Source organism: Miniopterus schreibersii, assembly GCF_964146895.1.
Source record: "Miniopterus schreibersii genome assembly, chromosome: X".
NCBI lineage: Eukaryota > Metazoa > Chordata > Mammalia > Chiroptera > Miniopteridae > Miniopterus > Miniopterus schreibersii.
The window spans coordinates 67,211,099-67,236,775 of record NC_138104.1 but is presented as its reverse complement, the minus strand read 5'-3'; the positions used below and the strand labels follow the sequence as shown (position 1 = coordinate 67,236,775).

Here is a 25,677-nt window from a genome sequence, read left to right as displayed (position 1 = left end):
AGAGAGAGAAAGATATTATTACTACTAGTAAAAAATAAAATAAAAGTTTTAAAAATAGTGAAGCTACTGGAAGATAAAAGAGGCAGAGAAAAGTTTCTGAAAGGAAAGAAGGGCAGGCAAAAAAATAAGGGTAGAGAGTAGAAATCGGAAAATGATTTTAAAAATTAAAAAAACAAAAAGACAAACACAAACAAAGAAACAAACTAAAAGACAGGAAGACAGAGACTAAAAGGGAGAGAAAAAGAAATAAAAAGTTATGCCAGTGGAACAAGGAGAGAGGTAAAACACAGTCAGGGAAGGTGGCTAATAAGAGATATGGAATAACAATAGAAAAAAGCAATAAACTTATTGATTATAATGATAATTCCCCAGTAATTAAGCAGACAATATCAAGAAAAACTTGATAATAGAAAAAAACAAAAGAAAACAAACAAAAAAACACAATCAAAGCAAGACAAAACAAATCCTTAGAAAATTAAAATCAATTTAAAATTTTAAAATATTTTTCCTCTTTTTCTAAAAAAAAATAAAAATAAAAAATTTTAAAAGTCAACCAGGTGAGTTTCATCTGGGCAGCTTATGTTGTCTGAAACTCACTGTTTTGTATGCTGATTTTGGCGTCTCCTGGAAGGTACTTCTGTGTCATTCAATGTGAGGAGCTGGATCTGGTGTCCTTATGTAGCTGGTTGGTCTGAGGTTCTCTGTGGACCACCTCCTCCTGTCAGATATTTTGCCTCCCCCTTGTGGTTGCCTGGTCTTTCTCCAAAGGCTTCTGAAGAGACTAGTGTGTAGGCCAGATAGTGTAGCTCAGGCTATTGCTCCCCTTATTTAGAGATTTCACTGTCAGGCATTCATTGTGTGGAAGTTAGTCTCTGCTTCAAAGCCAACTCCTCTGTTTCTACCAAATCCTCCAATTCTAGTTCCCCATACAATGGCCTGCTGCAGGTTCAGATTGACTTCAGTCTGTTGCCTTTTCTGTATGGGCAGTTTCAGCGGCCTGGGCTCAGCGGGTTTGATCAAAAGAGACTCTGGTGAGCACGTTTGCTGCCCAGTCCCCAGAAGATGTTTTAGCCTTTTCCTCCAGATCCAAAACAATAGATCTTGAAATTTTTACTCTTCTCTTGTTGTCTTGTGAGATGTTCTCCCTTCTGCCCCAGAACTGTGCCCTATGGGGGTATCTGGGGCTTTAGTGAACTGAACCATACCCTATCTTGTTGGGGGTGGTGCTCCTAGCCTGAATGAGAGGTAGTCATGCTCCACCCCTCTTTTCCCAGTTTTGGCTGGCTGATTTCACAGGGCACTCAGTTCAAACTCTCCACAATGAGGGCACAAATTCCAGCTTTATCTGGTCTGTCTCCTCAATGCAAGCCAGGAATGTGGATGCCCATTCAGCAATAAAAAAATGCACAAAGCAACAAGTAGGCAAAGAATCTACTTTGAGAGGATCTGGCACCCTTGTGCCTCGGATCCAAGCAGTAAAGGTTTCCAAGTCAGCCCCACACATGTCCCCTGCACAGCTGATCTCAGAAAAGCTGGAGCAGCTTTATGCATGCTCTCTTGGCTCTCTTCAGAGCAGGTCAAAAATCCCCAGTTCAAGGCACTGGCAGCTCTGGTCCCTCTCTCTGGTGTCGGAAGGACTCTCTTCCTCTTCTCTGCTCCATACAGTTCAAATGCTTTCTGAGGTTCAACACAATGCCTTACAGGAAAGCAGAGAGACCCTTTAGGTCACTGCTAAGTGCAGCACTCTGGCCCATTTCTATTTGGAAACCACACTCTGTGGGACAGCCCTTCCTATGGTTGGCACCTAGGGTGAATTTCTCCTGCCCACAATGCCTCCATTAGGAGGGTTGTTTCACCGGGAAAGCGCATTCCCTTCCTCACTGTCACACTATTCCCCTGGATCTCTCTGCATGGGTTCTTCTTCCCTTCTCCACTCAGGGTTTGAGATCCCAGCTTTTGGATGCCAGTCCACATTCCCAAGGGGGGGAGGGAACTTTGCAGCCTCTAACCCTTGGGACCTCACAGTTGAGCACTGGCTTCAGAGGGAACTCCTGCTTTCTACTTCCCACCCTTACTAGACTCTGATGTTTTTTCAGTGCTCCTTACTTGAAATATTTCCAATTAGGTATCTTTCCCTTGTTTTTCCAAGCTAGCTACACAGTAGTTTAGCTGTAAATCCAGTCAGTGGCTGGGAGCAAAGGCACACCGCTTCTTCCAGATATCTCTTTATCCAGACTAGGGCTTTTTGTTTAGAATTCTATTGTTACTTGTAATTTGTATTGGTTAGCAATTACCTGGTGTGTGTGTGTGTGCTCTTGTATGTACCTACTTGTATTTTTAAACCTTTTTTCAACAATCATCTTTTATTTTTGTTTCAGTGTATCTCCAAGAAACAACATACAACATACACACGGTATAAAAAAATATATATATATATTAATCAAATTTATAATAACTTTTATTCAGAAATATTTTTATTAATTTAATAATGACTAATCCAGTTATTCCTGCTATCTTAATATCTATTTTATTGAGGTAAAATTCACAGAATATAAACTTAACCATTGTAAAGTCCACATTTCATTGACATTTACAATATTTTAAAAACCGCCTCTATTTAGTTAATAGAGGAAATCCTTTTCTTAATTCCAAAGGAAACATCATACCCATTAAGCAGTTATGCCCCATGCACTCCACATCCAACCCATGACAACCAATACTCTGCTTTGACTCTCAATGAATTTACATATTATGCACATTTTATATAAATAGATTTTACAGTATTTGCCCTTTTGGGTCTGATTTATTTCACTTAGCATAATATTTTGGAGGTTCATCTATATTATAGCATGGATTGGTACTTCATTCCATTTATAGATAATATTCCATTGTTTATTCACTCATTCATTGATGGAAATTTGAATTGTCTTCATCTCTTTACTATTGTGAATAGTGCTGCTATGAACATTCATATCTGAGTGCTTTTTTGAGTATTTGTTTTCAATTATTTGGGGTATATACATAGGAATGGAATTGCTGGGTCACATGGTAATTCTAAGTTTAACTCCTTGAAAAATTACCTTTTCCATAGTAACTGAACTATTTTACATTTCCACAGTAATGTGTAGGGTGGCCAAATTTTCCAGATCTTTGTTATTGTTTGACATTTTCATTATAGCTATCCTAGTAGGTATAAAGTGCTATTTCATTTTGATTTTGTCTTGCATTTTTCTAATGACCAATAACATTGATCATCCATTCAGATGGTTGTTGGGTATTTGGATATTGTATTTGAAGAAATGTCTGTTCAAGTGATCTGCTCAATTATTTTAAAATTTATCTTTATTGTTGAAAGTAATATAAATGTCCCCTCCCCCATTGATCCCCTTCACCCTGCATGCCCCATGAAGCCTTCATCACACTATTGTCTGTGTCCATGGGTTTTGCATATATACGTATAAGTTCCTCCCACCCACACATCCACCCCCAATTTCCCTCTGATGTTCCTCATCTGTTCCATGCTTCTATGTCTCTGGATCTATTTTGTTCATCAGTTTATTTTGTTCATTAGCCTCCACATATGAGCAGGATCATGTGATACTTGTCTTTCTGTGACTGGCTTATCTCACTTAGCAAATACTCTCCAGGTCTCACTATGCTGTCACAAAGGGTAAGGGTTCCTTCTTTTTTACAGCTGTATAGTATTTCATGGTGTAATTGTCTGAGAAGATGCTTGATATGATTTCAATCTTCTTGAACTTGTAGAGACTTGTTTTGTGTCCTAATATGTGGTCTATCTTTGAGAATGTCCCATGTACACTTGAGGAGAATATATATTCTGCATCTTTGGGGTGAGATGTTCTGTAAATGTCAATTAAATCCATCTGATCTAGTGTGTCATTTAGTCACTGTTTCCTTGTTGATTTTTTGTCTGGATGATGTACTCAACAAAGTCACTATAGTGTTAAAATCCCCTACTATGACTGTACAGCTATTTATCTCTTTCTTTAATTCCTGTAGAAGGTTTTTTCAGCCTTTGTGAGTCTTTTGTTCTGAGATCAGTCTCTTGTAGACAGCATATATTTGGGTCATGTTTTCTTATCCAATCAGCTACCCTATATTTTTTTATTGAAGCATTTAATCCATTTATATTGAAGGTTATTATTAATAAATATTTATCTATTGCCATTTTATTTCTTTATGACTATGTTTCTCTTTGTATTTCAACTTCTTATTATAGAGTCCCTTTAATATTTCCAGCAATGCTGATTTTGTGGTGATAAACTCCTTTAGCCTTTTGTGTGTGTGTGTTTTTTTTTTTTGGTCTGGGAAGCTCTTTATTTCACCATCTATCTTGAATGATTGCCTTGCTGGACAGAGTACTCTTGGTTTCAGATCCTTGTTTTGCATTACCTTGAATGCTTCATGCCTTTCCCGTCTGGCCTGTAGAGTTTCTGATGAGAAGTCAGTTGACAGCCTTATGGGAGTTCCTTTGCTTTTCTCTTGCTCCCTTTAATATTCTCCGATTGTTTTGAATTTTTGGCATTTTAATTATGATGTGTCTGTGGGTGAGCCTCTTTGGATTCTTCTTGCTTGGAATTCTCTGTGCCTCCAGAACTTGTGTGACTTTTTTCTTGACCAGGTTAGCGAAGTTTTCTGCCATCATTTCTTCAAACAGGTTCTCTAACCCTTGCTTAGTTTTGACCTCTCCTGGCATTCCTATGATGAGACTATTGTTACATTTTATGTTGCCCCACAGCTCGTTTAGACTGTTCTCCTGTTTTTTAATTCTTTTTTTTCTTTTTAGATCTCTGATTGAGTGATTTTTTTCTACCCTGTCTTCTAATTTAGCGATTTGATCCTCAGCTTTCTCTAATCTGCTGTTTATTCCTTCTAATATATTCTTTTTTTTCTGCTATGTTATTATTCATTTCTGACTGGTCATCTTTCATAGTTTCCATATCTCTTTTCCTTTTGTTGAGCATCCTTACAATCAGTATTCTAAACTCTCTATCCGATAGATTCTTTATCTCCATTTCAGTTAACTCTTTTTCTGGATATTTCTCTTGTTCTTTCATTTGGGACTTGTTTTTTGGTCTCTCCATATTTTGTCTGCCTATTTGGGTTTATTTCTATGTATTAGGTAGGCTTGCTAGGACTCAGTTTTTTGGAAGGTCTCTGGTGAAGGCCAATGTCAGACACTGTTTGTGACTATCCTTGAGTACTCTGTTTGGAACTATCAAGAACCCACATCATGAGGTCCCCCTGTTGAGGCTTGGTGCATTTGTACATGGCCAAGATTCACACCATGGTCTGCGTTTCCAAGGCCTGGATCCAGAAGCAGAACATGCAAAGACTGAAAGCACTCTGAGATCTGCCTCTTCCTGCAGGCTGGTTAATCTGATTCTCTTAATGAGCCTTAGGCTGTAGAAACTCCATGGGATAAGGAGAGAGGTTTCCAAGCAGAGTGGGACAATTGTTTCCCCTTCAGGCAAAGGCTGCTCGGAAGGTAAATGTCTGCCCTTGAAAGATGTCCGCTGTCGTTGGGGGGAATGACTCTGCACGGGAATCCAGAGGGTTGCTCTCTGAGCTCAATCTTCAGAGCTCACAACCTTAGATTTTCCTCACACAGCTTCAGTCCACTCTGCTCTCTCTCTGCTGGAGTGCAGTGTGAGTGGCTGCACAGGAAACTGTGCATTGGCTCTTTAAAAGGGTGCCTGCATTTCCAGCTGTCTCTCCCTGGCAGATGAAATCCTGGCTGCTTTTCATAGCCATGTGTTTTGTGTGCATCTTTCTTAGTTCTGGTGTTCGGGCTTGGGAGGCCCAGCTTGGAGTTTAAAACTCAGAGTTCTCAGTGGGAACCTCCCACAGCTGAGATATCCCTCCTGACCTTTAGCTGCTGTCTGTGGGAACCAAACCTTCCCTCTTACACCTCTGCACTTTCTACCAGTCTCTATGTGGTCTCCACTTTTTCTCCTTGGTTATGATAGTGGTCTCCAGCTCACCTTCAATTGCAGTTGATTATTCAGGATGGTTTTTCTATATTTTAGTTGTAATTCCATCATGGTCTTGGCAGAGTGTTAGTATAGTGTAAAATTTTTAAAAAATATTTCAATTGGAAGTTGAGCTGAAGTGTGATAAATTTCCTAGTATGTAAGTCATGCTTTTTACCCTAAATGAATTGTTCTTATACTTTTGTTATTTCTGGTGCTAGAATACAAGCACAGAAGGAGATAATACATCAGGAAGAAAAATGCATTTGTCTCAATAACCCTTTTGTTGCCTCCCTTTTCTACTTTCAAACCCTTGGCTTGGCATAGAACTTTGTTCAGGGAGGTGATTTTGACTGACTGAGTACGTATTTGAAGTTTCATTTTGTGAGTCATAGTGCTGGAGACATGGCCATGCTGGGGGCAAGATTGCTTTCAAATATTTTCCTTAAAGTTTACAAACTTATTAATCACTTTCTTATTTCTGTTGAAACCCAGATCAGAACAGTCACCCTAGTCCCATAAACGATGGAGAAAAGTTAATTTTTTATGGTAGTATCAAATGAGGCATATCAGGTTACTGATGGCCTTTCTTAAAGTTGGAAATATTGTAAAATTTGTGTTGTTTTTAATTATATGACTTCATATTTTATTTTTTCCCCAAAGCATTTATTTTTTTTTATTTTTTAAAATTTATTTTTAAATTAGAGCTTACTTTCAATAGTATTTTGTATTAGTTTCAGGTGTGCAGCATAGTGGTTATAAATCATACACTTTACAAAGTGTCCTCCCAATATTTCCAGTACCCACTTGGAACCATACATAGGAATTACAATATTATTGACCATATTCCCTATGCTGTACTTTACATTCTCATGACTATTTTATAAGTACAAATTTGTAGTTCTTAATCCCTTCACCTTCTTCACCAAGTTCCCCAACCTTCCTTCTCGCTGGCAACTATCAGTGAGTTCTCTGTATCTATGAGTCTGTTACTATTTTGTTCATTTATTTTTTCTTCAGATTACACATATAAGTTAAAACAAATGGTATTTGTCTTTCTCTGACTGACTTATTTCACTTAGCATAGTACACTCTAGGTCCATCCATGCTGTTGCAAGTGATAAGAGTGTTTTTCCTTTTATAGCTAAATAATATTCCATTTTAAAGTATATCCCCAAAATGTATATACACACTTTGAAATTATAAAAGGCAGTGTTTATTAAAATTCATTTCATTTTCAAAACTGAGCTATCAGCTGTTAAAGTGTGTATACCTTTTTGGGACCTCTTTTATATATGTACTTCAGCTTTTTTATCCACTCATTTATTAATGGTCACATGGGTTGCTTCATTATCTTGGCTATTATAAGTAACACTGCAATGAATATAAGAGTGCACATACTCTTTTAAATTAGTCTTTTGAGTTCCTTCTGGTATATATACAGAAGTGGATCACTGGGTCATAAGGCAATTACATTTTTAATTTTTTGAGGTCCCTCCATACTGTTTTCCATAGTGGCTGCACCAATCTGCATTCCCACTAAGAGTGCAAGAAGGTTTCCTTTTCTTCACGTCCTTGCCAGCACTTGTTGTTTGTGTATTTATTGACGATAGCCATTTTGGGGAATGTGAGGTGATATCTCATTTATTTGTTGTTTGCATTTCTCTGATGATTAGTGACACCGAACATCTTTTCCATTGCCTATTGGCTATCTGTATGTCCTCTTTTGAGAACTGTTTATTCATGTCCTCTGCCCATTTTTTAATTGAATTGTTTGTTATTTTGGCGTTGAGTTGCATGTGTTTTTTATAAATTTTGGATATTACCCACTTATGGAATGTATCATTGGAAAATATTTTGCTCCTTCAGTAGGTTGTCTTTTTGTTTTCTTGATGGTTTCCTTTGCTGTGCAAAATCTTTTTAGTTTGATGTAGTCTCATCTGCTTATTTTGTTTGTTTGTTTCCCTAGCCTGAGAAAACATTGCTGAGAGAGACATCAGATTGTACTACCTATATTTTTTTCAAGAATTTTTATGGTTTCATGTCTTACATTTAAGTATTGGTCCATTTTGACTTTACTTTTGTATGTGCTGTAAGAATGTAATATAGTCTTATTTCTTTGCATGTATCTGCCCAATTTTCCCACTAACATTTATTGAATAGACTGTCTTTACCACATTCTGTATTATATAATTGACCATATATGCATGGGCTTATTTCTGAGCTCTTTATTCTGTTCCATTGATCCATGCATCTGTTTTTATGCAAGTACCAGGCTGTTTTGATTGCCACAGCTTTGTAGTATAGTTTGATATCAAGTAGCATGATACTTCCAAATTTGTTCTTTCTCAAGATTGCTGTGGTTATTCAGGGTCTTTTTTGCTTCCATATAGATTTTTGGATTATTTACTCTAGATCTGTGAAAAACACCATTGGTATTTTAAAAAAATTAACTTTACTGTTGAAAGTATTACAGATGACCCCTCCCCCCACCATTGATCTCCTCTCTCCAGCATCAGCTCCCCTCATTCCCCTCAGGCCTTCTCCACACTATTGTCTGTGTTCATAGGTTATGCATATGTACATATAGGTTCTTTGATTAATCTCTCCATCCCCCTACTCTCCCACCCCACCTTCCCTCTGAAATTTGTCAGACTGTTTCATGGTTCTTTGTCTCCGTATCTATTTTGTTCATCAGTTTATTTTGTTCACATATGAGTGAGATAATGTGATACTGGTCTTTCTCTGTATGGCTTATTTCACTTAGCACAATACTCTCCAGTTCTATCCATGCTGTCCCGAAGGATAAGAGATCCTTCTTTTGTACAGCTGCATAGTATTCCATGGTATAAATGTCCCACAGATTTTTTATCCACTCATCTACTAATGGGCCCTTGGGCTGTTTCCAGATCATAACTATTATAAATAATGCTGCTATGAACATAGAGGTCCATAGATTCTTTCTAATTGATAATTCAGGATTCTTAGGATACATTTCTAGAAGTGGGGTTACTGGGTCAAATGACAGTTTCACCTTTAAGTTTTTGAGGAAACTCTATATTGTTTTACATAGTGGCTGCACCAGCCTGAATTCCCATCAGCAGTATACTAGGGTTATCTTTTCTCCACATCCTCACCAGCACTTGTCATTCCTTGATTTGTTGATGGTAGCCATTCTGACAGGTATGAAGTGATTCCTCATTGTGGTTTCAGTTTGCATCTCTCTGGTGATTAGTGACTTTGATCATTTTTTCATATCTCTTGGCCATCTGTATGTCCACTTTGGAGAAATGTCTATTTAGGCCCTTTGCTCATTTTTAATTGGATTGTTTGTCTTCTTTTAGTTAAGTTGTATGAGTTCCTTATATATTTTGGAAATTAACCCCTAATCAGATGTATCATTGGCACACATTTTTCCCCTTACAGTGGGCTTCCTTTTTGTTTTGTTAATGGTTTCTTTTGCTGTGCAAAAGCTTTTTATTTTGTTGTAGTCCCACTTCTATATTTTTTCTTTGTTTCCCTTGCCCTAGAATATGTATCAGCAAACGTATTGCCATGAGAGATGTCTGAGATGTTGCTGCATATATTTTTTTCTAAGATTTTTATGTTTTGACAATTTACATTTAAGTCTTTTATCAATTTTGAGTTTATTTTTATGTATCATGTGAGTTGGTGGTTGAGCTTTTTTTTTTTTTTTCTCTGCATGTACCTGTGCAATTTTCCCAACACTGTTGGTATTTTGATAGGAATTTTATTGAATCTATAGATTACTTTGGGTTATATGGACATTTTAAAGATGTTGATTTTTCCTATCCATGAGCACAATATATGCTCCCATTTTTTTGAATCGTCTTCATGCTGTTTTTTTACTGTCTTATAATTTTCTGAGTGTCTTATAATTTACTTCCTTGGTTAAATTTATTCTTGGCATTTCTTAATGCAATTGTAAATGAGAGCATTTGCATTTTCTTAGTTTCTTTTTCTGGGAGTTCATCATTGGTGATCAAAAATGCAACCAATTTCTGAATATATATTTTGTATCCTAATACTTTCCTGAATTTATTGATCAGTTCTAGTAGATTTTTGGTGGAATCTTTAAGGTTCTCTAGTAGATTTTTGGTGGAATCTTTAAGGTTCTCTATATACAATATATCATCTCATCTGCAGATAATGACAGTTTTAGTTCTCCCTTTCTAATTTGGGAACCTTTTATTTCTTCTTCTTGTTTGATTGTTGTGGCTAGGACTTCTAAGACTATGTTGAATAAGAGTGGTGAAAATGGACATCCTTTTCTTTTTTTGATCTTAAGGAAAACACTTTTACATTTTCCCTGTTGAGTATGATGTTAACTGTGGGTCTGTCATGTATGACTGTTATTATTTTGAGGTATGTTTCCTCTATGTACATCAAAGTTTATGTTTTAATTAATGATGGTTAACATGAAATAAGCACCAAGAAAAGACAGTTTAACTTTTTGTTGTGTGATTTTATCCATGTCTACAGATGAGGAAAAGACTTTTTAAGGTGCTTGCCCATTTGGGCCTTTTTCAGTTCTAGCTTACTCTTTTGTTGAAACATATCAGTTTAATGGATGGAGCTAGGCTGAGCTTTTATAATATTATCTTAGGAAGAATGGAAGATTACAAACATTGAAATTATGACAAAATAAAGGTGAAAAATCTCAATAAGCAAGTTAAAGAAAGGCATTCTAAGTACTTCATGAAACTACCTAGAGAGATTTCTGACATTTAATGAAGTTAGAAGGAGGAATAGATACCACAAGGATGAATACAAAAGCATAAATATATTAAATTTCATAGGATAGTTTCATGGATACTAAAGGACAGATATACTTGCCTGTTCTGAACTCATTACCTCTGCCTTTTTGGTGCCAGAACTTGCACCAAATTGATTCTACTGATGGGACCTATTCTGAGGCTCACTCTAGTTCCTGAGCTTACCCTGATGGGAGCAAGAAAGGACATAACATTCTCCACACCATCATTTAGTGGGGCTTATAATTAAGTTTTGCTATCAATATACACTGGTGTCAGGAAATAAACTTCCTTTACACCATTTTGGCACCATTTGTCAAAGCCTCTGCCTTACTTTCCTTGAGTGCCACTCCAATCCACCAGAAATATAGCCCTTCCTGCCCTGCCGGGCATGGCTCAGCAGTTGAGCGTCAACCTAGGATCCAGGCAATCAGGGTTCAATTCCAGGTCAGGGCGCATGCCCGGGTTGCGGGCTCAATCAATGACTCTCTCATCATTGACGTTTCTATCTCTCTCTCTCCCTCTCTTTTCCTCTCTCTGAAATCAATAAAGATATATTTAAAAAATATATATAGCCCTTCCTTGAACCCTAGTCCTTATTGTTGAGCTCCTGGATACTCAGTGCAACTCTTAAAAATCTCCCTCTATTGGGATTTAAATTCTGTTACTTTCGTGCTCTCACCCTAGACCCATGTACTGCTATGGAAATACCGATGTTCCATCTCCTATCCCATTATAAATTTGAGAGATCAACTCTTTGCCTACACGGGGCCTTCACTTGGGAAGCTGGATGTAGGAATGTATCTGGAGTCAAATACACAACTATCAAGGCTGGCTTCACTTTAAATTCATAACCACTGAATTGAGGTGGCCCTCAATCTGCCTAGCAGCATTCACAGTTCCCTTTATACTCACTCTTCCACTCAGACAACTGCTCCACTTTGTCACCTCTATTTAAACTTCTAAAATCTCCTCTTGTATTCTTACTTTTCACTGGGAAAGTAGAAACAATCAGAAGGCAAATTCCTCATGCCTTCATCATTTCATCTATCTATCTTTCATTATCTGTACTCATATAATGTTAATTTCTCCACCTGTAGCTTGGATCCTACTGAAGGGCAGCAGTCCAGTCAGTCTTACCTCTCTCTTTTGCATCACCAGCCTTTCATTTTTTACTGAATCATTTCCATATTACAACAAACATGCTATAATACCTTTTATCTTAAAAATACTTAAACCAACTCCTTGGACCTCATAGTTCCCTTCTGCTTCCTTCAATATGTTTCTTTTTTTAATAGAAAAAATTCTCAAAAGAATTTTCTATGCTTTCTATTTCCCATTTCTCTTATTCTCTCATAAATCCAATGTAGTCAAGTTTTAAATTTCATCACTTTACTGAAACTTTTCTTGTCAATTTTTCCAAGGAACTTTATTTTGTTAAATCCTTGGACAAAATTCATTTTTCATCATACCCAGTCTTTTAGAAGCATCAAAACTGCTTATGTTTCTTTCTCTCTTGAAACTCTGCTTTCCCTTGGTTTTTGTCACCCTATTCTCTCTTAATTGTTCTCCCACATCACTGGCAACTTTCAACTTCTATTATTCATTTCCTTTCCTGCCCTTCAAATGGTGCCATTGGACTCAATCCTAAGACCTCTTATCTTGATTTACTCTCTAAGTGATCTCCTCAATGACTTTAAGCATGATCTATATGGTGACAACTCTCATGTCTATAACTTTAGTGCCTTTCCTAATTGGTTCATTTCCAACTACTTACATCTTCACTCAGATGCATGTCCCAAATCAAACTCCTGATTTCCTATCTCCTAAAACAGATAACAAAAACCAAACAGCAATAAACCATCACTGTCCACACACTCCAATCTCCCTACTTAAATTATTCTTGAGAGGTTACCTCTACTTGCTATGCATATTGGAGTACTTGGCATAAAGTTAACAGATGTCAGACAGAAAGCAAAACTACCCAGCTTTAATTTTGTGTTCAACAAGAGTAGTAATCACACTGGAAAGAACAGTTTGTTTTTTAACTAGAAGAGTACTACCTTACTAAGGAGAATTTGTTATTATGTGTCTGGATTCTTTGGTTACACAGTAATGGAAGAAAGAGAAATGCTGCTTGCATGACCTAGATGTCTTAAAATCCTTCATATTGCAAGACAGTGCCTTATGATAGTGAATTTTTCTACTCCAGATGCCAGCAGTGCTTCACTGCAAAATACTAGAATAAGCTTTTTAGATAAGGAATTACATTCCAAGAAAGGATGGACGACAAATAAATAAATTCAGTTCATAACACAGGTAAAATTCATCCTAGAACCCTGAGAGATCTTTATGATATCATATTTGAACCTCTGTCAATATCCTTTGAAGAATTATTGAGAACAGCAGATGGGAGAGGAGATAGTTTAGTAGCCAAATAAGAAAATTGAGTCTTAATGTATTATAGTCACATTTCATTTTTATCAAAAGTAGTGTGTTTAAGCCTGATAACTTACTGTGATTCACTTTGATTCAAATCTATAAATATTTTTGAACATCTATTGCTTCTTAACCAATGCTTAATCTCTCCTTATCTTACTTGACCTCTCAGCAGCATGAACTTAGAAGTTCCTTGAAACCCTGAAATGTGAAGGTCCTGAAATTTTGAATCTAAATTATAAAAGCAAATAAGCATTACTTTAAAACACTTCCAGTAAGAACAATCTCTTACTGGGTAGCAAGAGCCTGAAGCATGTATGTTTGTGTTGGGTGGAGCTGTGTCTTGCTGTTATGAAAGTAGGTATATGAATTATGAAGTCTCATATCCTTTGGTCAGCTGGTTTAGCAGCACGGGATGTTCCCCTTCTGCACAATGTACTAGCCTCTGCCAAGAAGTGAGTATGGAAGTATGGCTTCTATCAAGAGCCATTCTCCAGCCCCCTCCCCGCAGATAGGGAGGAGGAGAGGGTAACTATAATTGTATTTTGTTTGTGGTGCCTTTCTCTTCTCCCTACTTACCCATTGTGCAGGTGCTTGCTCGTATGTCATCTCTATAAAGCATTCCCAAGAACTGACCCTAAGTCGGGTAGTGATCCCCAGAACACCAAGATATGCTGCTGTTTTTAGTAAACAAACCTGCTCTACTTATAGATAATCTGAGAGGCTTTAAATTGCTGTTATTTTGCACAAGGACAAGCCACTTTGAGATGAACTGGTGCTAGAGCCTCTCCCAAGTGTCACAAATTGTGATAGTCTCTGTTCTGAAATTTCTTTAGATTGTTTTACATTTCAATGGTACTTTTAAGTAAGTTTCAGTTGGTTGATTTTTAAGGACTTAGTAGGCTAATGTTACCTCTTACACCTGAGAAGTTACTTATAATTTATCTAGATATTTCAGTGTATAAACATAATGGAATGGTTCAAATGGTTAACAAACTTGTGAGGGCAGAGTTCTCCCTGTGCCATAGAATTAGAGTTAGATCCCATTTCCCAAAAATTTCAGGGACCCTGAGATGTTGTATATACTGTTGGTGAGCAGTTCCTTAGGGAAGCTTGTGGCGGAGGAACAGGAAGCCAGCTCTTTGGATATATCAATTGCTGGTAAAGGAGATATGTGGCTAATGTACACAATTATAAACAAAGCAATAAAATAATAATAATAGCTAGCACTTATACATAGCTGAGTACCTTACCTATATTAATGCATTTAAACATATGAGGTAGGTTTGGATCTCATCACCATTTTACAGTTGGGGAAGCTGAGGCAGAGAGGCATTCAATAACTTTCACAAGATCACAGAACCAGTAAGTAAGTGATAGAACTGGGATTTTTAACACAGCCAACTCTGGGTTCCAGAGATTATGTACTTAACCACTCCTCAATTTTTCCCTTCCTCCTCCCATACCTCTTAGACACTAGTACATTGCCCTTCAAAAATCACCTCTAGTAGCCATATAGCCTTAGGAAATCACTTCTCTATGCCTCTGTTTTCTTGAAAGCAAAATGAGACCTTTTTGACAGGGATGGTGTGAATTTCATAGGAGTTCATGTTGCATAATTCAGGACACATAATAGATGTTTGGTGTTAACATAATCAGGATTTAATAATCTACTTTTGTCTGAGCCTTTGTTCTAGGTTCTCTCAAACTTTCAGATGTATCAGAATCATCTGGTCTGTTATAAAAATGTAGATTCGTAGAGCTAACCCCAACACAGTTTGCAAGATTCTGCTATAAATAATTTTGGAACTACACTCTGAGAAGCACTGTGTGTGGTGAAATGCCCTTTCCCACTACACCTTCCCCATTATTCTCTCTAAATATATGCAAATCTAGGTGTATGAATACTGCATTTAGGTAATGTTTTATCTGTATTTGTCACACAGACTTTATGTAAGGGTAGAATATCATCTGTGAGGTTATTCACCAAGGAGAGAGAAGCATATGCTTCTCTCAAAAACCAGAAAGCCAGATTTGAGTGGGAGGGCTTCAATAGGTAGTCACCATAGAGGGGATCAATTTCTTGTTTTCTCCCTCCATTCTTTCCTCCCTGTTGCTCCTCTCTTTATCTCCACACTATGGATAGTATTAACTTGTCCAGAGGTGGATTTAGGGATAGGAGGTTGGTGAAAACATAATAAAACAGTAACCATAAGGTTAAAAGGAATCAAGGCAAGGTACTTGCAAGATTTTGTCAGCTCTTTGGAGCAAGGCAGCAGATGAAGTAGGTGAGACCTATATAAACTGAACTGTATTTCCTTTTTGTGTTTTCTGCTATCTATGTTTCCTTTTAAAAAACTTGTTTAACATAAAAAAAGGTTTGTTTTTATTTCTTTGAAAATATTTAGAACTAAGTTATTCTCAGGGTAAACCAAGTAAAAGGGTTTGTTGAAACAAAGTTTAAAATCACATCCTTGAGATAAAAAGGACAGTTAGAGTGATATAGTTAGTACTTGTGATAGCTGTCCCAGTCCTCAACCTGAGATTCAATTTCTGGTACTGACATTTTGTGTGTTTGATTTTACCATAGAGGGTGCATCATGCAACTTAATCTTACTACAAAGATGGCTGTAGCAGTGTCTATTCCACAGAAGACCACAGAAGAGATATGGATAGCACAGTTTAAGGCTGGTAATATGTTTAGGACATACCAGGTTCTTCCAGTAGCTTTGTGTAGGAAGTTTTGGATCCTAGTTCTATGGACAGATCATTATCCATCTTTATGATAAATTAATAACAATTCTGAGATCATATACAACAATGGAACAGAACAGAGACCTCAAAAATCAAGCCACACCATTATGGTCAGTTAATATTTGACAAAAGAGGGAAGAGCATACAGTGGAGTAAAGACAGTCTGTTCAATAAATATTGTTGGGAAAATTGGACAGGTCCATGCAAAAAAATGAAACTAGACAACAAACTTATTCTATACAGAAAATAAATTCAAAATGGATAAAAGATTTAAATGTAAGTCATTAAACCATAAAACAATGAATGAAAACATATGCAGTAAAGTAACATACATCTCATATAATGGAGTTTTGACTGATCTATCTCCTAGGGCAAGAGAAACAAAACAAAAAATAAACAAATGGGACAACATCAAACTAAAAAGCTTCTGCACAGCAAAAGAAATCATCCTCAAAACACAAAGGGACCCCATGGTATGGGAGAAGATATTTGCAAAGGATACATCTGATAAGGTGCTAATTTCCAAAATGTATAAAGAACTCATACAACTCAACAAGAGGAAGACAAACAATCCAATTAAAAAATGGGCAAAGGACCTCAATAGACACTTCTCCAAAGAGGACATACAGATGGCCAATTGACATATGAAAAAATTCTCAAAGTCTCTAATCATCATAAATGTAAATTAAAACCACAATGAAATATCACTTCACACCTGTCAGAACGGTTACCTTCCACAAATTAACAAATGACAAGTGCTGAAGATGTGAAGAAAGAAGAACCCTGGTAAACTGGTGTTGGGAATGCAGACTGGTGCAGCCACTGTGGAAAACAGAATGGAGTTTCCCCAACAAATTAAAAATGGAACTGCCTTTTGATTCAGTGATCCCACTTCTAGGAATATATCCTAAGAAATCCAAAACACCAATCAGAAAGAATATATGCGCCCCTCTGTACATAGCAGCACAATTTACAATAGCTAAGTTCTGGAAACAGCCCAAATACCCATAGATGAGTAGATAAAATATCTGTGGGACTTTTATTTTATTTTATTATTTTATTATTTATTTTATTTTATTTTATAATTTATTTTATTATTTTATTGTATTATTTTATTATTTTATTTTTTAAATTTTATTTTTGTTTAAAATATTACAGATGTCCCTTTTTCTCCCCAATGACCCATTCTACCCCATCCCATCCCTCTTCCCAGTCCCTCTCCCCACCATTGTCTGTGTTTTTGTGTTGTGCATATATGCGTATAAATTCTTTGGTTACTCTCTCCCCCTCCACCCACCTGCCCTCCTCCATCCCTCGGACATTCATCAGTCTCATCTATGCTTCCATGTCATTGAATCTATTCTGTTCATCAGTTTATTAAGTTCTTTAGATTCCAAGTATAAGCGAGATCATGTGATATTTGTCTTTCGCTGCCTGGCTTGTTTCACTTAGCATAATATTCTCCAGGTCCATGCATACTGTCCCAAAGGGTACAAGATTCTTCTTTTTTACAGCAGCATAGTATTCTATGGAGTAAATGTCCCACAGCTTTTTTTATCCACTCATCTACTGATGGACACTTGGGCTATTGCCAGATCTTAGCTATTATAAACTGTGCTGCTATGAATATTGGGGTACATACATTCTTTCTGATTAATGTTTCAGGGTTCTTAGGATACATTCTTAGGAGTGGAATCACTGGGTCAAAAGGAAGCTCCATTTCGAATTTTTTGAGGAAGCTCAAAAAATTTTTTCTGCAGTGGCTGCACCAGTCTGCATTCCCACCAGCAGTGTACTAGGGTTCCCCTTTCTCCACATGTCCGTTGTTGATTTGTTGATGGCAGCCATTCTGACAGGTGTGAAGTGATACCTCATTGTGGCTTTAAGTTGCATCTCTCTGATGATTAGGGATGTTGAGGATTTTCTCATGTGTCTCTTGGCCATCCGTATGTCCTCTTTGGAGAAGTGTGTTTTCAAGTCCTTTGCCCATTTCTTAATTGGGTTGTTTGTCTTCCTCTTGCTGAGTAATATGAGTTCTTTGTACACTTTGGAAATTAGTCCCTTAACAGATACATCCTTGGCAAATATATATTCCCAAACCGTGGGGTTCCTTTGTATTTAGAGGCTGTTTTATTTTGCTGTGCAGAAGCTTTTGAGTTTGATGTAGTCCCATATGTTTATTTTTTCTTTTGTTTCTCTTGCCCTAGGAGATGTATCAGTGAAAATTCCATTACATGATATGCCTGTGACTTTACTGCGTATGTTTTCTTCCAGGATTTTTATGGTTTCGTGACTTACATTTAAGTCTTTTATCCATTTTGAGTTTATTTTTGTGTATGGTGAAAGTTGGTGGTCTAGTTTCATTTTTTTTGCATGTACCTGTCCAATTTTCCCAGCACCACATATTGAAGAGACTGTCTTTACTCCATTGGATACTCTTGCCTCCTTTGTCAAATATTAACTGGCCATAATGGTGTGGGTTTATTTCTGAGGTCTCTGTTCTGTTGCATTGATCTATATGTCTGTTGTTCTACCAATACAGGGCTGTTTTTATTACAATGGCTTTGTAACACAGTATGAAGTCCGGGAATGTGATCCCTCCCAGTCTGTTCTTTTTTCTCAAGATGGCTGCAGCTATTCGGGGTCTTTTTTGGTTCCATATAAATTTTCAAAATGTTTGTTCTAGGACTGTGAAATATGCTGTTGGTATTTTCATAGGAATTGCATTGAATTTATAAATTGCTTTGGGTAGTATGGACATTTTAATGATATTAATTCCTCCAATCCATGAGCATGGTATATTCTTCCACTTGTTTAAATCTTCCTCTATTTCTTTTTTCAGTGTCACGTAGTTTTCCGAGTACAGGTCTTTTACATCCTTGGTTAAGTTTATTCCTAGGTATCTTATTTTTTTAGTTGCAATGGTAAATGGGATTGCTTTTTTAATTTCTCTCTCTGAAAGTTCATTGTTGGTGTATAAGAATGCCATTGAATTCCGGATGTGGATTGTATCCAGCTACCTTGACAAATTTATTTATCAAATACTTTGATGGAGTCTTTAGAGTTTTCTATGTACAATATCATGTCATCTCCAAATAGTGACAGTTTTACTTCCTCCTTTCGAACTTGGATACCTTTTATTTTTTCTTCCTGTCTGATGGCTCTCTCAAGGACTTCCAGTACTATGTTGAATAAGAGTGGTGAAAGTGGACATTCCTGTCTTGTTCCTGTTTTTAATGGAAATGGTTTTAGTTTTTGCCCATTGAGTATGATGTTGGCTGTAGGTTTGTCATATATGGCCTTTATTAAGTTGAGGTATGATTCCTCTATTCCTACTTTGCTGAGAGTTTTCATGAGAAATGGGCGCTGGATTTTGTCAAATGCTTTTTCTGCGTCTATTGATATGATCATATGATTTTTGTCCTTCATTTTGTTTATGTGATGTATCACATTTATTAATTTGTGGATGTTGTACCAACCTTGTATCCCCAGAATAAATCCCACTTGGTCATGATGCATAATCTTTTTAATGTATTGCTGGATCTAGTTTGCTAGTATTTTAGTGAGGAGTTTAGCATCTATGTTCATCAGGGATATTGGCCTGTAATTTTATTTCTTTGTAGAATCTTTATCTGGTTTTGGGATTAGGATGATGCTGGCCTCATAAAAAGTGTTTGGGAGTTTTCTCTCTCCTTGAATTTTCTGAAGTAGTTTGAATAGAATAGGTGTTAATTCTTCTTTGAATGTTTGGTAAAACTCTCCTGTAAATCCATCTGGTCCAGGACTTTTGTTTGCTGGGAGTTTTTTGATTACTCCTTCAATTTCATTAGTTGTTATCGGCCTATTCAGGTTTTCTACCTCTTCTTGATTCAGCCTTGGAAGGTTGTATGCTTCTAGGAATTTGTCCATTTCCCCCATGTTTTCCAATTTGTTGGCATGTAGTTGCTCATAATATTTTCTTACAATCCTCTGTATTTCTGTTGGGTCAGTTGTTATATCGCCCTTTTCTTTTCTGATTTTACTTATTTCGGTCCTTTCTCTCTGTTTCTTAGTGAGTCTGGCTAAAGATCCATCAATCTTATATATCTTTTCAAAGAACCAGCTCTTGGTTTCATTGATTTTTTGTATTGTTTTTTAGTCTCTATGTCATTAATTTCTCCTCTTATCTTCATTATTTCCTTCCTTCTACTTCCTCTGGGCTTTTCTTGCTGTTCTCATTCTACTTCTTTTAGTTGTTGTGTTAGATGGTTCATTAGATCTTTTCTTGTTTCTTGAGATAGGCCTGTAATGCTATGAATTTTCCTCTCAGGACTGCTTTTGCCATGTCTCATAGGTTTTGAGTTGTTGTCTGTTCATTTTATTACTTTCCATGAAGTTTTTTTATTTCTTCCTTGATCTCATTGGTAACCCATTCATTGTTTAATAACATGCTATTTAGCCTGCATGTGTTTGAATATTTTTGAGTTTTTTTATAGTTGTTGATTTCTAGTTTCATGGCATTGTGATCTGAGAAGATGCTTGATATGATTTCAATCTTCTTATATTTGTAGAGACTTGCCTTGTGCCCTAACATGTGGTCTATTTTTGAGAATGTTCCATGTGCACTTGAGAAGAATGTGTATTCTGCTGCTTTGGGGTGAAATGTTCTGTAAATGACAATCAAATCCATTAGGTCAAGTGATTCATGTAAGGTCTACATTTCCCTGCTGATTTTTTTGTCTTGATGATCTGTCCAATGCTGACAGTGAGGTGTTAAAGTCCCCCACTATGACTGTGTTGCTGTCAATCACCCCTTTAGAGTCTCCCCAAGTTTTTTTATATTTAGGTGCTCCTATATTGGGTGCATAGATGTTTATAAGGGTTATTTCCTCCTGTTGGATTTATCCCTTTAGTAATATGTAGTGACCATCTTTGTCTCCTGTTATGGTCTTTATTTTGAAGTCTGTTTTGTCAGAAATAAGAATTGCTACTCCAGCTTTCTTTTCCTTTCTATTTGCATGGAATATTTTACTCCATCCCTTCACTTTTAACCTATGTGAGTCTTTTGCTCTCATGTGGGTCTCTTGTAGACGGCATATATTTGGGTCCTGTTTTCTTATCCATTCAGCTACCCTTTGTCTTTTGATGGGACTATTTATTCCGTTTACATTTAAAGTTACTATTGATATCAACTTATTTCATGCCATTTCCCCCCTTTATGCTGATGTACCTTTCTCTCACTCTGTCTTCTTTTTCTTAAAGCATTCCTTTTAGCATTTCTTGCAATGCTTGTTTAGTGGTACTGAACTCCTTTAGCCTATTTTTGTCTGGGAAGCTTTTTATTTCACCTTCAATTTTAAATGACAGCCTTGCTGGATGAAGCAACCTTGGTTGCATGTTCTTGCTTTTCACTACTTAGTGAACTTCAGGCCACTCCCTTCTGGCCTGAAGAGTCTCTGTTGAGAAATCAGCTGTCAGCCTTATGGGGGTTCCCTTGTAGGTCACTGCTTGCCTCTCTCTTGCAGCCCTTAATAGTTTCTCTTTGTCCTTGACATTTGCCAATTTAATTATGATGTGTCTTGGAGTGGGTCTCTTTGGGTCCCTCTTGTCTGGAACCCTCTGTGCTTCCTGAACTTGTGTGGCTTTTTCCTTGGCCAGCCTAGGGGAGTTTTCTATCATTATCTCCTCCTCCAACTTCTCTATCCCTTGCTGTCTTTCCTCCCCCTCTGGCATTTCTATAATGTTAATGTTGTTTCACTTCATTTTGTCGCAAAGCTCCTTTAGATTGTCCCCATGTTTTTAAAGTAGTTTTTTCTCTTTACTTCTCTGATTGTGTGATTTTTTTTCTGCCTTGTCTTATAAGTCACTTATTCTATCCTCTGCTTCATTGAGCCTGCTTTTAATTCCTTCCAGAACATTCTTGATATCAGATACAGCATCCTTTATCTCTTTTTGAGTTTTGTTTATGGTATGTATCTCTTTTTTCATGTTTTCACTAAGGTCCTCGATCTTATCATTAGTGCCTTCTTAAGTTCCTTGAACATTTTCATCATGCATACTCTGAACTCCTTTTCTGATAACTTGCTTAACTTCATCTCATCAATGTTTTTTTCTTCCCATTTTTCCTTTTCATTAATTTGGGGGTTGTTTCTTTGTCTCCCCATTTTTGTATGTCTTAGTGTTTGTATCTGTATATTAGATATATTTGCTGTCTCCCAGTCTTGTGGGATGGGATTTTGTCTTGTGGGTCCAGTGGAGCCCAGAGGTGTGTTTTCCTTATACTTCTGAACTTTTGCTCTGGGCGTGTTCTTCTTGTGGGTGTCCCATTTGTGTGTGTGTGTGTGTTTTTTTTTTTTATGTTCTCCTGTTGTGGTGTGGTCTAGATTGTCATTGTTCATTCCTTGGGAGGACCATCCTCTGAGGTTGGCCTACTGTGTCTCAGCTGTTGTACTGCTTTTGGCAAGGCAGGACAATACACAACTACAATTCCAGGAAACAAGAGGTATCTTACAAAATATCTTGACAGTCACAATGAAAACCACCCACGTGAACATAGAACTGGGAGAGTGAAAGGAGAGCACACACACACACACACACACACACAAAATGCTTAAAAAAGAGAGAAATAAAAGTAACACTTAAAGAGTGAGAGATGTATATTGTTGTTAATAGTGGTAAAAATTTAGAAAATAATAATAAACTAAAATATAAAAAATAGAGTAGCTACTGGGAGATAACAGAAGTAGAGAAAAGATTCTGAAAGAAGAGAAAGCAAAAAAAATTAAGGGAGACAACAGGAATAGGATAATAGTTGAAAATGAGAAAACAAAAATACAATTTAGGGAATAAGAGAAACTAACAATCGAATAAAAAGACAGGAAGACAGAAGGGAGGATAACAAAAGAATAAGAGAAAAGTAGAAAATGAAAAAAGAAAAAGAAAAAAAATTTATGCCAATGGATCGAGAGGAGACAGAGAGATAAAGCCCAGGCATGGAGGGAGTCTTGTAAGAGATTTGGGGGAAACTATAGAGGAAAGCAGTAAACTTGGTTATAATGAGAACCCAGTCATTAAGCAGGGAATATCAAGAAAGTCTTGATATTAGAAGCAAGGATAAAAGAAAACAAAGCAAATAACCAAAACAAAACTGAAAACAAGCTAAGCAATACAAAATTCTTTTATAAAATAGAGAAAAAAATTTAGGGAAAAATTTTTTTAAAAAAAATTATTATAAAATTTAAAAAAGAAAAATAAACAAATAAATTTTTCCCCTTTCTCTTCTTCCTAAGGAAAAAAGAGAAAAAAACAAACACACACACACACACAAACAAAAAACAAAAAGAAACCAAAACCAACAAAACAAAAAAACAGAAGAAAAAAAAGACAGTCAGGTGAGTTTCTTCTGGACACCTTATGTTGTCTAAGGCTCACTACTTTGTGTGGTGATTTCGGTTCTCTTGGGAAGTACTTTAGTATCACCCAATCTGAGGTGCTGTCTAGGTTTGGCTTAGGTTGTTGGTTGATCTGAGGCTCTCCATGGACCACCTCCTCTTGTCAACTATTTTGCAACCTTGTAGTTGCCTGGTCTTACTCCAGAGTCTTCTGTAGAATCTTTAGGGTGCAGGATGGCTAGTGTAGCCCAGGGTATCACTCCCCTTAGAGGTGTCACTGTCAGGTGCTCATTCTGCGGGAGTTAGTCTCTGCTCCACAGCCAGCTCCTCAGTCCCTACCCTGTCCTCTGATTCTAGTTCCCCATGCACTGGCCTGCTACAGTTTCAGATTGATTTCGGCCTGTTGTCTTTTCTGTATGGGCCGTTTCAGCAGCCTGGGCTCAGTGGGTTCAATTAAAAAACATTTTGGTGAGCCCTTTGCTTGCCCAGCCCCTTGCAGGGGTTTTCAGCATTTCCTCCAGTTCCCAAACAACAGTCTCTTTGAGTCTAATTCTTGTATAATTGCCTTGTGAGCTGTTCTCCCCTCCCCTTCAAGACTGTGCCTTGCAGGCATTTCTGCGGCCTCAGTCAGCTGGACCAGCCCCTTTCCTGTTGGGGGCAGTGCTCCTGTCTGCAGGAGAGGCAGGCGGGCTCTGCCCCTCCCTGCTTAGCTCTGGTTGGCTAGTCACACCAGGCCCGCCCCTCAATGGATCTACTGTGCAGACCCCAATCCCAGCCTCTGCTGGTTTGTCTTCCCAGTGCTTGCCAGGAATGTGGGAGTCAGTTCAGGGATCAGAACCCAGAAATGCACAAAGAAACACATAGGCAGAGAGTCCATCCTGCAGGGTTCTGCTGCCCGAGCGCCAAGGCACCCAGCAGGAGGGGACCCAAAGTCAGCTCCACACAGCTGCCCGCATTGCTAATCTCAGCAAAGCTGGGGCAGCTTCATGCGCCACCAGGGTGCCCTTCAGGGCTGGTCACCAATCCCAGCCTCTCAGCACTGGGAGCTCAGGGCAGGAGGACATCCTCAGGGCTAGTCACAGATCCCAGCCTCTCCTGCAGGAGCTCAGGGAGGGAGGGCTCCTCCCCTCCCCCACACCATGCAGATTCAGTGCTTTCTGGGGCTCAACACAATGCCCCACAGGGAGGCAGAGGGTCCCCGTGTGCAGCTGCTCAGCGCAGTCCTATGGTCCCTTACCACTCAGGTGCCACACACTTTAGAACAGCCTTTCCTATGGTCGGCACCTCTAGCACCAGATGCAGGTCGCAGCCGCCACCAGAAGCTTTGTTTCACTAGGAATGTGCCGTCAGCCATTAGAGGTTTTGTTTCCTAGGAAGACGCTGTCCCCTCCTAGTGGGCTCACCGCTTTCATGGGGTCCCTCTACCCTGTGCGAGGGGCGCTCCTTCCCCTCGTCACTTCGGGTGTGAGATTCCCTTTTTTCGGATGCCGTCCGCACTCCTGAGGGGAGGGAGCTTTGCAGCCTCCAAACCTCTGGGCTTGGATCCCAGCACAGGCTTCAGGGGGATTTCCCCTTCCTATGCACCCCCTCTCTTACTGGCCTCTATGATGTTTCTTCATTGCTTCCGACTCTCACTCCATCCACTCAGGTATGTTTCTCTGGTTTTTTCAAGCTGGCTACATAGGATTTTAGGAGTCAATTGAGTCCATGGCTGGGAGCAGGGGCGCTCTGCTGTTTCTCACAATGCCACTATCTTCCCTCCTCTTTCAGTTTTTTTTAATCCTCTCCCCATTGGGTAGGATTGCTAGAGTGAACTGGAGTTGGGTATTTTCCTTCTCTCACACAAAAGACTGGAACTAACTAGAGTTGGGTTAGGCTTTATACTAGCAGGATAAGCTCTGATTAGCTACTTTCTCCTGTGGGCAGGCCTTGTTATGACCAGTGATCTGGTGTATTTCAAAATGGTTCCTTTGCCTCTCCCCTGCCACAGGAAGCATGATGGGATTTTTTTCTCCAATACTTATTGTGAGGACCTGGTTAAGATTTTGGACGTAAACCTCATAATATTGTGGGGTACCCCTGGAAATTTTAACCCTCATACTTGTCTACACTGAGCCTCCAGCAATTATCAATTACAATTCAGGTTTTCCTACCTGGTGTCTGGTCCCCTGGAAGTTTCAGCTAGTGAGTCTCTTTTGTGATAAGTTGTAAATCCCTGTATTTGGCTCTGTGTCTCCTGTCTTAGAGGCCGCAGTTTGCCCTGTGTCTTTAGCACTCTTATGTATCTAAAAGTTATGTTTTTCAGTTTGCTTGGAGTTTACTTGTTAAGATGGAGTAGTGACTTCC

At 38.0% G+C, this 25,677-nt stretch overlaps 1 protein-coding gene across 2 annotated transcripts in view; it reads left to right on the top strand.

Moving 5' to 3' along the window:
* The first annotated feature begins 24,679 nt into the window (after positions 1–24,679).
* GABRA3 (gamma-aminobutyric acid type A receptor subunit alpha3) overlaps positions 24,680–25,677 on the top strand; it is a 422,854-nt gene continuing 421,856 nt past the window's right edge. Inside the window, exon 1 of one of the 2 annotated variants that reach the window (XM_081125278.1) lies at positions 24,680–24,979. The gene's annotated coding sequence lies outside the window, so the exon portion shown is untranslated. The remainder of the gene's footprint in view (positions 24,980–25,677) is intronic. The other variant, XM_081125274.1, reaches the window with a different exon arrangement.